This window comes from Nycticebus coucang, chromosome 19 (assembly GCF_027406575.1).
Source record: "Nycticebus coucang isolate mNycCou1 chromosome 19, mNycCou1.pri, whole genome shotgun sequence".
NCBI lineage: Eukaryota > Metazoa > Chordata > Mammalia > Primates > Lorisidae > Nycticebus > Nycticebus coucang.
In genome coordinates, this window is record NC_069798.1 from 16100557 (window position 1) to 16113570 (window position 13014).

Sequence of the window (13014 nt, forward strand, 5' to 3'; positions counted from 1 at the left end):
GGAGGGGACTGGTATTTTCTCTTAACTCATCTTGGAAATGAGTTAAAAAAAAAAAAAATCAAGTAGACATTTAAAACTTACCTCCAGGCCAGCCTCGGTAGCTCAGGCCTATAATCCTAGCACTCTGGGAAGCCAAGGCGGCTGGATTGCCTGAGTTCAGGAGTTGGAGACCAGCCTGAGCAGGAGTGAGACCCCATCCCTACTAAAAACAAAAAAATTAGGGGGCCCCTGTAGTCCTAGCCACTTGGAAGGCTGAAGCAGGGGGCCTGCTTGAGCCTAAGAATTTGAGGTGGTTGTTGAGCTATAATGCCACAGCACTCTACCCATGGCACAAAATTAAAAAATAAAATAAATAAATTACCAGGCGGCGCCTATGGCTCAGTGGGTAGGGCACCAGCCCCATATACCGAGGATGGCAGGTTCAAGCCCAGCCCCGGCCAAATTGCAACAAAAATAGCTGGGCGTTGTGGCAGGCGCCTATAGTCCCAGCTACTCGGGAGACTGAGGCAAGAGAATCGCCTAAGCCCAGGAGTTGGAGGTTGCTATGAGCTGTGACAACTCTACCAAGGGCGATAAAGTGAGACTCAGTCTCTAATAAAAAAATAAAAAATTACCTCCATAGACAAAGCATTTTTTAGGTGTTAAGAGCAGAAAATAGTAAAAATATATTTTTCTATACCTAAATGATTTCCCAGTAGCTCTAACGCTCAAGCAAAATAGTACAATTCCAAAAACACCTGCAATTTAAACTTTCTAAAATGATAGCAGTACTAATCAGGTCGGTATAATAAAATGATCTTTATGTTCCTTTCAGCTATACTATAAAGATACAAACTACTAAGAAAAAGTTCCAAATGAAGGCATAAACCATTTACCAGAATTTCTTTTCTCATCTGAGAACTACCCACTAAAAGTAGACTAAAAATCCACTGCTGTCTTTGCAGACCTGAATATCTAGAGTACCTGAGTATCTGAAACCTAGTCCTCAGGTGAGTGGTCAGGTAATCGGTCTCCTCACCAGCACAGGTCTGGCAGGTAGCCAACGTGACACCCCCAAGAAGCTGCGTCTTCTCTGTCACCACCAAGCCAGCTCTGCCTTCCCTATTTCTAGTACTACACAAGGACATCAATAAACTCTTAAGTGAAGGCCTACTAGGTGTTCTTCTAAACTTTGACACACTAATGAACAAAACCAGGCCTTATACTAGGAAAACTTTGTCAGTGTGCGGAGAAAACAAATACACAAATCAATTACTATCCATATTTCCAGAAAGAGGTATGACTTGCCCTCAGGGGTCCTCAAACTTTTTAAATAGGGGGCCAGTTCACTGTCTCTCAGACTGTTGGAGGGCCGGGCTATATTTAAAAAAAACAAACTATGAACAAATCCCTATGCACACTGCACATATCTTATTTTGAAGTAAAAAAACAAAACGGGAACAAATATAATCACACTGCCTCATGTGGCCCGCAGGCTGTAATTTGAGGACCCCTGGTAGATCCTCTCATTTTATGTTTTTTTGAGACAGTGTCTCCCTGCCCTCAAAAGAGTGCCGTGTGTCACAGCTCACAGCAACCTCAAAGTCTTGGACTTAAGCAATTCTCTTGCCTCAGTCTCCCAAGTAGCTGGGACTACAGACATCCCCCACAACACCTGGCTATTTTCTTGTTGTAGTTGTCATTGCTGTTTAGCTGGCCAGGGCTGGGTTAGAACCTGCCAGCCTCTGTATATGTGGCTGGTGCCGTAACCACTGTGCTACAGACGCCAAGCCCAACTAGATCCTCTTGATAAGCTTTCATGGTGTCTTACACGAACCACACTAAGTCATTTTGCAGGTATTCATGTGGCCATTTCTTTGGCTGTCCCTAGATAGGACTGTAAACTCCATTAAACCCAGGCCCCATGTCTATTATGTTCCCCATTATATCTTTAGTACCTAGCAAGTTGCCTAGAATATAGTAGGCAATCAAATATTAGTCCATCAGATGGATGGACAGATGGAGCCTTGGTCCTTTGAGAACAAAGATATCAGGTCCCTCTATAAGATGACCTGTAGGCAATGCCTTAAGAAAGGTAAACCTTTATCTAGTGACATAGTTTTTTTCCTAATATGCCACAGAAAATAAATTAAAAATCATTTGACAATGTGAATGTTACTTTCTTTGCATTACTATTATCATCCTTGCTTAATACTTCATTGTAGCAATCATCTGATTTCTTTTCTGAATGTATTTATCTTTGTTCATTCTTTAGGAGGTTTTTATTTCTAGTCCTTATCTTAAATATTGTTATTGCTGTTAAATTTTAAGCCTTTTTAATTTTGTGAAGGCAAAAAATGGAAAATTAATAAACACATGTATGTGTAAAAAAAAGAAAAATTATCACTCACAATTACATATTTCATGAGTGCATGCTGCAGGTGGTGTAAATAGATGTCAGAATACTCAAATCTTACGTTTTAATTCAGAAGTCTAAAACCTGTGATTCGCCAGGTTATTCTAATGTAGTGAAAAATAAAAACTGATACTTTTATCTGAATTCACAAATTGAACAGATTTAAAAAAAAACATATTTTGAATCATGAAAGCTTATTACAGAAAAGCTTTTGGTCCCTGATATTTAAGCCAAAAGAAAAAGACAAGCAGGCTCAGCACCTGTAGCACAGTGGTTACGGCGCCAGCCACATGCACGGAGGCTGGCGGGTTCAAACCTGGCCCAGGCTAGCTAAACAATACTGACAACTCCAACAAGAAAATGGCCGGGCATTGTGGCTGGCACCTGTAGTTCCAGCTACTTGGGAGGCTCAGGCAAGAGAACTGCTTAAGCCCAAGAATATGAGGTTGCTGTGAGCTACAATGCCATGGCACTCTACCAAGGGTGACACATTGAGACTCTTTTTTTTTTTTTTTTTTTGTAGAGACAGAGCCTCACTTTACTGCCCTTGGTAGAGTGCCGTGGCATCACATGGCTCACAGCAACCTCCAACTCCTGGGCTTAAGCGATTCTCTTGCCTCAGCCTCCCAAGTAGGACACATTGAGACTCTTATCTTAAAAAAAGAAAAGAATTGGGCGGCGCCTGTGGCTCAGTGAGTAGGGCGCCGGCCCCATATGCCGAGGGTGGTGGGTTCAAACCCAGCCCCGGCCAAACTGCAACAAAAAATAGCCGGGCGTTGTGGCGGGCACTTGTAGTCCCAGCTGCTTGGGAGGCTGAGGCAAGAGAATCGCGTAAGCCCAAGAGTTAGAGGTTGCTGTGAGCCATGTGACGCCATGGCACTCTACCCAAGGGTGGTACAGTGAGACTCTGTCTCTACAAAAAAAAAAAAAGAAAAGAAAAGAAAAAGACCAGCAATTCCTGAATACAGCTGGTCAGAATGGATTTGAGCCATGTTGTATTAATGAATACAATGTTTTTCATGACCACTTTGTAGACAGTTTTGAAGAAGTAAAGGGCATGCCACCCCAAAATATGCTAAATTGATATATTAATAATTTTCACTTGAAAACACTGAAGAAGGCTCAGCGCCTATAGCTCAGTGGCTAGGGCACCAGACACATGCGCCGGAGCTGGTGGGTTCAAACCCAGCCCAGGCCTCCAAACAACTATGACAACTACGACCAAAAAATAGCCAGGCATTGTGGCGGGCACCTGTAGTCCCAGCTACTTGGGAGGCTGAGGCAAGAGAATCACGTAAACCCAAGAGTTTAAGGTTGCTGTGAGCTGTGACGCCACAGCACTCTACCAAGGGCTACACAATGAGACTCTGTCTCAAAAAAATAAAATAAAAAGAAAACACTGAAGAAATCATAGCTTCAGAAAGGGTGAGCTGACATGTCTCTTCCTGGATGTAGCCAGAGACAAAGATTCCCCTGGGAGAGGCACCCTCTCCATCCCAGTATGACAGAATAGTCCTTATCTTCAGAGACTTGCAATTGGAGGCTGCAATGGACCTGAATAAATATACTTAACAATGAAGTAACCCTCATCTTCCACCCATTTTACCCACCCTCCAATATATCTCCTAGCAACTGCCCTAGAAAATTTACTGTCCCTAGCAGGGTTCTGTCTTTTTGTCCCGTCTACAATTTATCGTTCTTTGTTTAAAAAATAAAAAAGGGTCTGGATACAGTGGCACACACCTGGAATGCCAGCACTTTGGGAGGCCAAGGCAGGAGGATTGCATGAAGCCAGAAGTCAGACCAGCCTGCACAACATAATAAGACCTCATCGCTACAAAAATTTTTTAAATTAGGGATAGTGGGGAAAGCACATGTAGTGAAAATAAGGAGTCAGGCTGTAGCCGAGACTGCACAGCTGGTCTGGTCAGTTTAGAATGGTCTCCCCTTCTCGCTGTTCTATAAACTCGGCTTTAGCTTAAAAGTGTTTATCTTGAGTAATTTAGGGCAATTGATTTAGGAGAGTAACTTTTGAATTGGAATGTTGTTTTGGGTCATAGGTAATGCAGATTATTGTTTACTATGGGTCATGAGTTATGCCAACTATTGTTGTTTAAGAGAAAGTTTTTACTTTGCAATTTTATGTATAAAACTGTAATTCTGGAAATGGAAGAACAGAATAGTCTTAGAGAGGCTACTCTCACTGTTCCCAGAATCACCGGCCTTCTGACCAAGTTTGGTGGACCTATCCCTGTCTCCGCATATTGGCTGACAGTGACAGTGGGAGTTCCGACTACTCAGGAGGCTAAGGCAGGAGTTCAAGGCTGTAGTGAGCTATGATCCCACCACTGCACTCTAGCCTCAGCAACAGAGTGAGACCGTATCTCTAAACAAAATAAAAATAAAAAAATGTATATCTTATTCATTGCAATCCAGAAAAGAAAAAGAAAAAGAAATAAAAAATAAAAATAAAAAAGTATTCTATAAAAACATCTTTGGCCAAGCAAGGCCACTTTGGACTTTATCTTGTAAAGACCCCCATGTATATATAAAACTAATAATATGTGTACACTTTTCTCTTGTTAATCTGCCTGTTGTCAATTTGGCTTCTATATCCAGCTGAAGAGCCTACTAAAAGCTGGAGGGCAGGGGGTTGGAGGTTTTTCTCTGGCTCCTCTATAGTTTTCAGTTGCTATTATCACGTCAAACAATTTCAACATCTGTTTTTAGTTTTATTAATGAGATTTTAATGGCCAGAAAAATGTTTTCATGGAAATAATTAGATGAAAAACCTTGTGAACTTCAAAAATTGGTTAAACCAGAGACCATTTTTACCTCGTTTCCTCCCCAAGGTTCACTAGAAAAAGCTAGGCTTCAAATTTTAAATTATTTTTGCAGAAAGCACATTTTGCTATTTTATATACACTGTAAAATTACACAAACTGGTGCCCATACCTGATAGTCTATACCAATAAATCCTCATTTAATATAAAGGATAAATTCTGCAACCTGGGCAATGCTGAGATCTTGACAAAGACCCTAAAACTTGCACCTTAAGACAATTATGACTTACTAAATTTGGTCAGGGGTCTATTATTTTATAATTTGAATGGTTTGCTACTTTCCTTTACAATTCCAACATAATGTCTGTAGAATCAAAGTAGAAAACTCCTAGAAGTCAAAGATAATACAGCTCAACAATCAGAGCTCATTTACCTGAGGGCCACATTCAATGTATTTAACAATACATCCTCTTTCAGAGTTCTTCAAGGTGTTTGAAAGGTCACGTTCAAAGAATGCAGTCTGAATTCAATCAGTCATATACACAACATTTAGTTGTACATCACAAAACATGAGGTATGGCTGTCCCTCATGGCAGAATTACCATTGATCCAGCAATTCCATTTCTGGCTATGTACCCACAAGAACTGTAAGCAGGGGATCAAACAGATATGTGCACACCCACATTCATAGCAGCATTAGAGGTTGAAGCATTCTGCATGTCTACTGACAGATGAATAGGAAAACAATGTGATGGACATATAACATGGGATATCATTTGCCTTAAAAAGGGAGGAAGTTCTGCTATATGAAGGAAACTTGAATACATTATGCTAGGTGAAATAAGCTAGTCACAAAAGGACAAACATCCTATGATTCCACTTAAATGAGACAGTCAAACTCCTAGAGACAGAATGGTGACTGACAGGGGTTGGAGGAGGGCAGATGGCACAGGGACTTACTGTTTAGTGGGTACAGAGTTCAATTTGGTATAATAAAAAGTTCTGAAGACTGGATACTGGCATTGCACCACAATGTAAACATACTTAATGCCACTGAATAGCACTCTTAAAAATGGCTAAAATAGGGCAGCACCTGTGGCTCAGAGGAGTAGGGCGCTGGCCCCATATGCCAGAGGTGGCAGGTTCAAACCCAGCCCCAGCCAAAAACTGCAACAACAACAACAAAAAAAAATGGCTAAAATGGCTCCACACCTATAGCTCAAGTGGCTAGGGCGCCTGCCACATACACCAGAGGTGGTGGGCTTGAGCCCAGCCCAGGCCTGCCAAACAGCAACGACAACTACAGCCAAAAGAAAAAAATAGCCGGGCATTGTGGCGGGCGCCTGTAGTCCCAGCTACTTGGGAGGCTGAAGCAGGAGAATCACATAAGCCCAAAGTTAGAGGTTGCTGTGGGCTGTGATGGCTCTGCACTCTACCAAGGGCAACACAGTGTGACTGTCTCGAAAAAAAAAAAAAAAAGTGGCTAAAATGGGCTAGGTACAGTGGTTCATGCTGTAATCCTGGCACTCTGGGAGGAGTCAGGAGTTTGAGACCAGCCTGACAGAAAGGAGAACCCCGTCTCTACAATACACCGAAAAATCTCGCATGGTGGCATGCGGCTGCAGTCCCAACTTCGTAGGAAGATCACGTGAGCCCAAGAGTTTGAGGTTGCAGTGAGCTATGACAATACCACTGTACTCTAGCCAGGGTGACAGAGCAAGACTCTTTAAAAAAAAAAAAAAAAGCTAAAATGACGAATTTTTTGTGATAAGTTTTACCACAGTTAGAAGGTATCTAAAATACGGCTTTCCATAAAAGATGGTGAGACATCACATGTTTTCTGTCTACCTGGGTGGAGTTGAAATACATTCTTCTTAATAAACTACCTCAAGAATGGGAAAAAAAATCCAAGATATTCAATACTAACATGAAACCAGTATATAAACAACTATGCGCCACGTGAAAGAAAAACACAAGTGTAGTCTAGCAAGGTGGAGGGGAGGAGAGAGAGAGACCGGCAGGGCCTCACCGCCTGGGCACAACATGAGCTGTTTACAATGCCCCTGGGTGAAGGGCTCCACTACAACTTGAACTTCATATTAGAAACGAAAATAATGTAACCTAAACATTTGTACCCTCATATCAATCTGAAATAAAAAAATAAATAAATAAATAAGTCTTTCACATTTGCCAACGTTTCCAATAATTAAAAAAAAAAGGGGGGTGGTGGTGGTGTGCAGCACCTGTGGCCGGGCCCCATATACCAGAGGGGCAGGTTCAAACCCTGCCCCGGCCAAAAACTGCAAAAAAAATAAATAAATAAAAAAGAAAAAGGGAATCTAATTATCCAAAAATCATCAAAAATATATGTTGTCATTATTTTAAAATTCTCAGATACTGATTTTGGTATTGCATTATTAATATGTGGTGTGATATTTAAAATACATTGTATAGTAGGAATTTAATAGTGAGGAAAGTTAAATGTGTTTATGGACACATTTTAAAAACAAAATCTTAAAAACATTAAGGAAAATTGGGTGGCGCCTATGGCTCAGTCAGTAAGGCGCCGGCCCCATATACCGAGGGTGGCGGGTTCAAACCCAGCCCCGGCCAAACTGCAACGAAAAAATAGCCGGGCGTTGTGGCAGGCGCCTGTAGTCCCAGCTACTCAGGAGGCTGAGGCAAGAGAATCGCTTAAGCCCAGGAGTTGGAGGTTGTTGTGAGCTGTGTGAGGCCACGGCACTCTACCGAGGGCCGTAAAGTGAGACTCTGCCTCTACAAAAAAAACATTAAGGAAAATTATGATGTGCTTAGCAGTGCATTCTAAAGTAATTAGCTGCTAATGGTGTGTGTTTTCTCACATTATTTTCTTTTAATATTGGTAAAGTAAAAAAAAACCTGCACAAAAACTTGACAAAGGCAAAAAAAATAAATTTTTGCACTACATCTTATTTCTTAGCAATCAGTAAGTTCTCTGATGCAATTATACACCTGTGTATGTATGTGTATATATTACACACACGTATGTATACATAAAACTATGACATTTGTGGTAGCACACCATTACAGGCAATTTTTGCTTGTCTTACAAATTCAGCACATTGGTGGACAAATTCATATTTAATCTAACACTTTGATTGCAGAATTGAAGAAACTGAAAAGCACAAAGGTAAAGTTACTTGTCAAGTACATAATAAAGGAGCTATAAACAGAACACAGAAGGCGGGAAATAATCCTCTTTTCTTTCTTTTTTTTTTTTGAGACAGAGCCTCAAGCTGTCACCCTGGGTAGAGTGCTGTGGCATCACAGCTCACAGCAACCTCCAACTCCTGGGCTCAAGCAATTCTCCTGCCTCTGCCTCCCAAGCAGCTGGGACAACGCCCAGCTATTTTTTGGTTGCAGCCGTCATTGTTGTTTGGCGGCCCAGGTTGGATTCGAACCCGCCAACTCAGGTGTATGTGGCTGGCGCCTCAAACTTTAATAAAATTAAATTTACCCTCCAAAATTAAAGGCCACCGATTCTAGTTATTGTTCCTATGTGAGCACTGAGGAAGTTGAATCTGATGGTTTGATTCTCTTTTTAACAAGCTTTATTAACTGAAAAGAGATACATAAAACATGGCAATTTTAGCCGGGCGTTGTGGCGGGCGCCTGTAGTCCCAGCTACTCGGGAGGCTGAGGCAAGAGAATCGCTTAAGCCCAGGAGTTGGAGGTTGCTGTGAGCTGTGTGAGGCCACGGCACTCTACCGAGGGCCATAAAGTGAGACCCTGTCTCTACAAAAAAAAAAAACATGGCAATTTAAGGAAAACAGTACATTGTAAAGCCTATTTTAGAAAGCATTCACCTGTGTTATAAAATTTAAATCACTTCACTTTTAATTCAGTGAAACTTTTTTCTATCACTTTCTAAGTCTTTGTGCCCTAATAAAAAATAATCACTCTTTGGGAGGAGAAATGACAGGGAATTGGCAATAATTATAATATGTCATATTACAGTCTGTAGATCATTGAAATCACTGTAAAATATGTATACCAAATGACCTTATATTTGACATAGTACCTTCTCTTATTCATTATGTATCCACACTGACTTGGATGCCATTTAGACGTAGGATTAGTTTATCATTTTATCTATCTACATTTAGTTGGAAATTTTAGTGTTTATTAAAATTAGTGACAAATAAGGTTCATGGCTGTCTGAATGAAGTTGTTTAAACTGACTTCATGTGCTATTTTATCTGCTTCAACAATGAAGCAGAAATAATCCCTCAGATGTACCTCTGATGTGAATTTCAACTTGATAGATTCTGAGGATTAACTACTGTTTCAAAACAGGGTAGACACAGGAAGCAAAGAGAACTGAAGTCCAAACACTGAATCAAGTTTCAGTAATAAAAACAAGGTTGATTGAATATTACCTTTTAAGGATAAAAGTCCTTACTTTTTAGAAAAATGCACTTAAATTTTTCTCATTTCAATTATTTCACTTTTGAAATTTATCTTTCAACCCGAATTAGAACATATAATACTGACCATTTATACATCACAGAAGTTTCTCTTTAAAGGGAAATTTCAAACCCAAAGCAAAAGCATGTGGTTACTTTCCACCATCACATGACAGGAAAATGTCCAGTTAAGGACTGCTTTCACTAGACAGTGATTTCCTACTTGCAGGCTGATAAAAATTCAGATAAAATGAATAACTGAGTATATCCTCTTACAAATAACACTGAACCCGTATCTTATATTTGCCCACCTCATACAGCCCCTTAACACTGACAGCACCAATACAGTTTTGGGAAAGGCTACGTAAGGGAAGAAAAACTCATTATTGCTAAGCTTCAAGAACAGAAGATACTTATATGAAACCACGATCATAAACATATACATACATGTATACTGTACGGAGTAATAACAGTATCTTTTTTGAAACTTCATTCATGAATTATTGGGATTAATCTACTATCTACACTGATAAAACCTGTCCTCTTTCTAGGAACTGCATAAGAATTTATGAGGTCATTGATAAAGTTCTGACTGCCATCAGACCCAGCTTAAAAAACTGGCAAAGTTCTGAACCACTTCAAATTTCTCACATGCACTTGCTATCATATTCTGTCTCCCCCCATGTTATTAATTAAGCTGATTTCTACTTTCTATTGACCACTTTTCTCACGGAATACGTGAACATAATGTATAAAAGCTCAGCTTCCAGTAATGCCAAGAGGTAAGAAATTGGCACAACTTGAGAGTTCGACCTTAAAAAATATTATGATCAGGGCCAGGCATAGTGTGGCCCACACCTGTAACCCCAGCACTTTGGGATCACTAAAGCCAGGAGTTCCCGGCTGCAGTGAGCTATGAGCGCGACACTGCATTCCAGCCTGGTGACAGAGCCAGATGATGTCTCAAAAAAATAAGAATATAGGGTGGCGCCTATGGCTCACAGGAGTAGGACGCCGGCCCCATATGCTGAAGGTGGCAGGTTCAAACCCAGCCCCAGCCAAAAACTGCAAAAAAAAAAAAAGAAGAAGAAGAATAAATAAGAATAGACAGGTGTACCTCTAAGTAAAGTGAAGACACAAAGAGAAAATGTGTAATTTATTTAACAGCCACTGCGCCATATTATCACTGAAAAGAGACAGGCTGTATTCTTCAATCTAGTTGCTGGTTCTAAAACTGTAACCTTTCCCCTGGTCTTGAGGGAGTATTTTTTTTTTTTGTAGAGACAGAGTCTCACTTTATGGCCCTCGGTAGAGTGCCATGGCCTCACACAGCTCACAGCAACCTCCAACTCCTGGGCTCAAGCGATTCTCTTGCCTCAGCCTCCCGAGTAGCTGGGACTACAGGCGCCCGCCACAACGCCCGGCTATTTTTTGGTTGCAGTTTGGCCGGGGCCGGGCTTGAACCCGCGACCCTCGGTATATGGGGCCGGCGCCCTACTGACTGAGCCACAGGCGCCGCCCGTTGAGGGAGTATTTTTATAGAAATAACATCTGGCTGTTCTGAATCACAGGTCTGCTCCAACAATATCTGAAAAATATGAGCAGCTTCTAGAGAGAAGGATTAACCTAAAATAAATTTCTGCTTACTCACAATGAGCTATTTAGCAAGCATCTTCTCAATTAACTTCACAAAATCCTACACTGAGATACAACTGCTTCAGATTACTCCAGTTGTGGCAGTTAACTCCTATTTTGCATATCAGTTGCTCAATGCTGGCAGAGTTGCTCTGCCTGAAGGAAATGAAAGATAAAACTTTAAGAAAGAAATGTTACTGATATTCCTCCCCCCCACTCCCTTTCCCCTGGACGTTGTAGATAAAGTCCATACGGTAGCATAGAATTGGGAGATCAAAAAAAGAAAAGAAAAGAAAGAGAGAGAAAATGGGTTTTATAATATTCTGTAATTAATACACGAATATTCACAATTCCAGCTGAGAGGTTCGAAAATTATACCTATCACACTGACGCAAAAAATTCATTGTAGCAGGGTTAGAACGCCACCCAATATTGCTATCCCTCAAAACAACTCAACCAAGTGTTTCCCAGACGCTGAGTAAAGAGGTGACAGTGTTCCAAACTCCAAATCCAGAATGCAGCTTCTGCAAGTACAAAGACTGAAGCCTCCAGAGAAAACACATCCCCAATTTTAAAGCTGATTTAATTACATTATCGACTATCCACCCAAGTCTAACAGTTACATGTAGAACATTCAAACGTTTAAGTCAACGTAAGGCCAACAGTTCGATGGCACAATACAGTCTGCCTACAAAGACACTCTGACAACTGAAAACTACCAAGACAACCCTTTTCAACGCCTCCTGCCCATCGCTAGGGCCACGGGATAAGGGAGTCATTACAGTCCCCATTGTGCAGCTGCGCTTTCACACAGTTTGTGGAGCCCTTCGACCCGCTTGTTGAACCGACCACGAGGTATACAGTGAAAACGGTCACATGAACAACGTGTGACTTCCATTGTGAATCAGTCTGTCTCTTGTTAGGAGATTACAAAGTCAGGCTGCACACACGAACGGTACTGAGCGCGCGCAGCAGAGGATTTGCCAGGGGATGCTTGTGACACCAGCACGAACTCTCAGCGCCCGGAGTGGAAGTGCAACAAATGCCAACATCTTGTTACTTTCAACAACTAACTTCCTGCAGCACAGGATGGCCAGCGGCCGCAGGGAAGCCGAGCATCGCCGCGCCCGACCTGACCCTCCCGGGAGACGCCAGGACGCCGAGCGCCCCCACCCCCTCACCGGACGTGGACACACCTCCCCGAGTACCCGGCGGGCGGGTCTCCGCTCGCTCCGGAGCGGGCTTCGAACCCCGGGCGGGGACAGCTGCGAAAAACTGACCTACGCGGTCACCGGGATCCCAGAGCTCCCGAGGCAGGAGCCACGGCCACAGGCTTCCTGCCCACGTCGATGAGGCGGCCGTCACCGACTCTGCCTGGCACTCCCCGTGGACCCTGGCGCCCGCGGAACGTCTGTTTGCGAGGTCCGGGCGCCGGGAACTAGGCGCAGCGCGAGGTGGCGCGGCTCCGGGAGGTGGCGCCGCCCCTGCCCGCAGCCGGCCCCGCCAGCGCGCGCGCGCCCGAAAGTGGGCACCGGGCCCGACACGTGACCCGCACGGGGCCCCGCCCACCCGCACCGGGCCCCGCCTCCGCACGGCCCCCACGCCCAGGCCCACCCAAGCGGCAGCCAGGGAAGGGCAAAATCCACACACCCCCGGGAAAGAAGGGACGGGTCCCAGGGCCCCACCCGAGGAAGACGGGGAACAGCCCGTGTGGGGGAAAGGAAGACCCCACTCTCAGCCAGCTGAAGCAAAATAT

General features: G+C 42.9%; 1 protein-coding gene across 3 annotated transcripts in view; it reads right to left on the bottom strand.

Moving 5' to 3' along the window:
- Positions 1–12754, bottom strand: part of OSBPL1A (oxysterol binding protein like 1A) — a 206440-nt gene extending 193686 nt beyond the window's left edge. For 2 of the 3 annotated variants that reach the window (XM_053571976.1, XM_053571975.1), the window contains exon 1: positions 12539–12673. The gene's annotated coding sequence lies outside the window, so the exon portion shown is untranslated. Of the gene's footprint in view, positions 1–12538 lie in introns of all 3 variants that reach the window. The other variant, XM_053571974.1, reaches the window with a different exon arrangement.
- Between the last annotated feature and the right edge of the window lie 260 nt (positions 12755–13014).